The 4,092-nt window shown below is 40.7% G+C and overlaps 1 long non-coding RNA gene across 1 annotated transcript; it reads left to right on the forward strand.

The window, feature by feature from the left end:
* Positions 1-513: 513 nt before the first annotated feature.
* Positions 514-3,389, forward strand: LOC117661285 (uncharacterized). Its single transcript, XR_015733518.1, has 2 exons — positions 514-1,309; positions 2,739-3,389. It is a non-coding gene; the product is annotated as an uncharacterized LOC117661285 (long non-coding RNA).
* Positions 3,390-4,092: the final 703 nt, after the last annotated feature.

The raw sequence follows: 4,092 nt of genomic DNA on the forward strand, positions 1-4,092 counted from the left end.
ACACACACACACACACACACACACACACACACACACACACACATATATATATATATATATATATATATATATATATATATATGTATGTTTATAGCATGTGTATATGTGTGTTATGTATGTGTATGGGCATTTACTTTCTTTTGAGAGCAGGCAACAAATTCATTTTTAATGTGTGCCAGCGTGCCCACATTAAAAAATAACAATAAAGTTTACCTTATCTATCTTTTGTTTTTCTATATGAATCTTGGTCATATATGTAAATGCATATATATGAATAAACCATCGTGCAGTGTATATATTTTACATGTTAAGCAATGAAATTGTGTAAATATTATTATGCTTTGTAATAATATAATTATTGATAATTATATATATAATTGTAACAATAATATAATTATTGTTACAAAAATATGAAAGACTGGAATATGCATAAATGATAAAAAAAATGAATATTTATTAAGACAGTTGACATAGGCAGGTCTGCTTGTACATCACCATCATGATTCCAGAGTATGGGCTAAAGAGGTGATGTCATAAAGGTGACAGTAACAACTAAGATGACTTGGAGCTCTTCTAGCAGGAACTGGTAAACTAATATTCTCCTCTGCATCTGAAATTTCAAAAAGGCAAGTCCCCTTCTGATGAAGCTAAAGGAGAGAAAACTACAAGATGGGGTATTTCATTCCGATCTCTTGTCATAGTTCCCCACTTTTGTGGACAATTCTTGCACTTGGAATGAAATGGATAGAAGAGGCCCTGAGTTGCCCCACAGAATGTACTTGTAATAAGTTGCAAGTGAACTGCACAGGAAAAAAATTGCAAAACTTTCCAACCACAATTCCTCTGACTACTAAAAAACTAATTCTGGCACAGAACAATCTCACCAATTTACCACTATTAACCATGAGTTATCTCAATGAACTGGTCCACCTTGATTGCAGCCACAATCTGATAACAATGGACTTGGATTTCAGCTTTCCAGGGTTAATCAAACTGACATATTTGGATCTCAGTTTCAACAGGCTCTCCCACATAACATCCTTCACTTTTTCACAACTGAGTGAGCTGCTGCTCTTAAATCTCTCTGGCAATCCATTGATGGTGGAGATTATGGCGCAAGCCTTTGAAAAGAACAGTCTTCTGAGATATATAGATTTGAGTAATTGTGGCTTGTCTTACCTCAGTGCTGAAATGTTCCAAAAACTGTACAGACTTCGTATTTTGGGAATAAAGGATAACCCCTGGAATTGTGACTGCAAATTCCTGATGTTCTCCAACTGGCTAACAAATACTGATATTAAATCCCCAGGTGAGATTGGACTTCATGTTGAATACCTCTTTTATTCCCTGAGTTAATTAGGAATGTGGATTCTTCAATTAGCAGTCAACTCCACAGACCTAATTACACTCCAATGAGTCCCCCTGTATTTCTGCCTTAGACAACTTTCACAAATCCTCAGATTAGTCATCAACTGTAATGTGTACAGCACATTCCATTTGTATGGCCAGCCATTTCAATTACAGGTTGCTAGCAATTTATTAAAAATGAGATAAAAAGCAAAATTACAAAATCATAAATGACATATATAGCAGCTGAAGAAAAATCAACAGCAAGAATAAACATTGCTAATTGAAATATATTTCCCTACATTTACTATTAATTTGCCACAATCCTTCAGTTGGAGGGAAATAATCAATTCAAAATAACTGCAGAGTCAGAACATCAATACCATCCCTGAACTCAGTTGAAATTTAGCATTGTGGGTCCACAGTGATATCAAATAATGCCTATACCAGTGACGGCTAACCTTTTTGGCACCGAGTGCCAAAACGGGAGCACGTGCAAACCTTTTTGGCACCGAGTGCTGAAGTGGGAGCAAGTGTATGCACACTGGAAACCAGAAAAGCAGATGAACCTCCAGTTTCTGGCACATATATGTGTGCCAATCACCTGCTCTTCTGGTTTCTGGCCCACGTGTGCAAAGACTAACTGCCCGCTGCACATGCACCAGCTCCACCTGGCCTTTCAGGGGTCCTTGTGCCTCCCTGCCCGCCCCCCTGCTGCCCCCCCTTCCCCCTGTCGGGGTGGCAGGCATCCCCACCAATGACCCGGTTCCACAGCTCTGGACAGGGAGAGAAAGTTAGGTAGGGAATGCCACCTCCCTCTGCTGGCAAGCTGGAGCCCCTTCCTGGCTTTGGAGGTAAGGGGTGTCAGCATTCCTGGGGCTCGGGTTAGGGGGGCAGAAGATGGGAGAGCTTCACCCCAACTCTGGCCGGGATGAAGCGCCCCCCCCAGCCCACCACTGAGAACAAGCTAGCGCAGTCCCCCCCCCTAGTTGCTTCCTGCCAGTGCACCTCTTACCCAGTGGTGGGATTCAAATAATTTAACAACCGGTTCTCTGCCCTAATGATTTCTTCCAACAACCAGTTCACCAAACTGTTCAGAAAGTTGACAACCGGTTCTCCCAAAGTAGTGCGAACTGGCTGAATCCCACCACTGCTCTTACCCCTTGGTGGCATCTCCATGCTGCGCTCTCCTCCAGCCCTCCTGGGGCAGCTTGCCTCCCCGACTGCAGTTCCTTCTCCTTTTCCTCCTCCAGCATCCCAGCTGGAAGTGGCAGCATGAGAACTGCCACCGCCCCCTTGCAGTGGCAGGAGCAGCAGGCTGGGCAGCTGTAGAGTTACCAGTAACTGTTTAAAATTCATACTAGTTCTCATTTTATGTTTCCTTTTTGCAGATTTTGAGAATACCACTTGCAATAAACCAGAAAAAATGCAGGGTCTTTCTCTCATCAAGGCAAAATTGGAGCTCCGTTACCTGTGCCTTCTGCACTTACAACTAGAAGATTTCATATACATCTGTCTATTAACCTTCTGTGTTTTCTTTGGAGGAACTCTAGTGGCATGGCTGGTTGGGTTTGGCACAGTGATGTATTACCATCCTGTAGTGAGACTATATGATGAACCAGAGGATGAAGAGTACAGAATGATTTAACTAATTGCTTTGGAGGTCTTCCAAGTGTCAATACCTAATGCAGATGCACCAACATTTTAGTCCCTTTGTTTTATTACAAAATTTGTTAGTTGCAGTTTTAACTCATTTAAAGGGAGAGTTTTCATTTTATTTCATTATGAATAAAAATACAGCCTTGAGGTAGGGGATAGGATGATCAAAAGAGAGGATTATGTATCAGAGAAAGAGAATTTCTAATGTGTTGGGGTGTGGATGTGTCTTCCAACAATGAAATATTTCTAAGAAAATATAGAAGTAACAGAATAGAGGACAAGCAAGAAAACCTCGTCCTTTTTATGTGATTGGCTATAAAAAGTTTGTTTCTGAACAAAGACTTTGGTAGGAATAAACAAAAGCCTCGCTCATGAAAATTGCACAATGGAAATCAGATAGATTTTTTTCCAGTACTAGTACTAAGAGAAGTTGAAAACAATTGCCTCCTCTCCTTTTTTAAAGCATTTTGAGTTTCAGTCCGAGTCCATTTCAACTGAAAAAAAATTACTGTAATGGAAACGTACTAGTTGACATAGCATACAGCAAAATAAATGCTACAGAGCATTTCTCAGAGTATAAAAAGTCCTAGTCTTGGTAAAAGCTATTCTCTTCTAGAGTCTGTGGGGTAGCTTTGGAGCAGCAGTTCTGTACTATCTATATTGCTTTGGGTCATACTGGAGTAGCTATTATGGTTCCTCATTCATGGGGGAAGCAAAAGAGAATATGTTGTGTCTTGGCCTCAATGGTGGGAGGATGTGTGTATGGAAATTCTGTGCAGCAGGCAGCCATGTTATAAATGCAGCATATGGAAGTCCTAGGGAACAATCACACACTGAGGAAAGGTGCAAGCAGAGTGAGCAGATGCGGCATAAAAACAGGAGTGGACTTAGGAGAAAAAAGCAGATATGTGCATGACAGGTGGCTGAGGAAGAGTAAAGCCATATCAAATATAATAATACAAAAATACACAATGTCATGAGAACTCAAAGGAAAAAGTCAGAGACTTGGTCAAAAATGTAGGAGTAAGGGAAAAGTCCAGTTGACATCACAGCGGTCTCAGACACACATTCACTGTGCTGACTTCT

This window comes from Pantherophis guttatus, chromosome 3 (genome assembly GCF_059756535.1).
Source record: "Pantherophis guttatus breed Tessera chromosome 3, ASM5975653v1, whole genome shotgun sequence".
NCBI classification, from domain to species: domain Eukaryota; kingdom Metazoa; phylum Chordata; class Lepidosauria; order Squamata; family Colubridae; genus Pantherophis; species Pantherophis guttatus.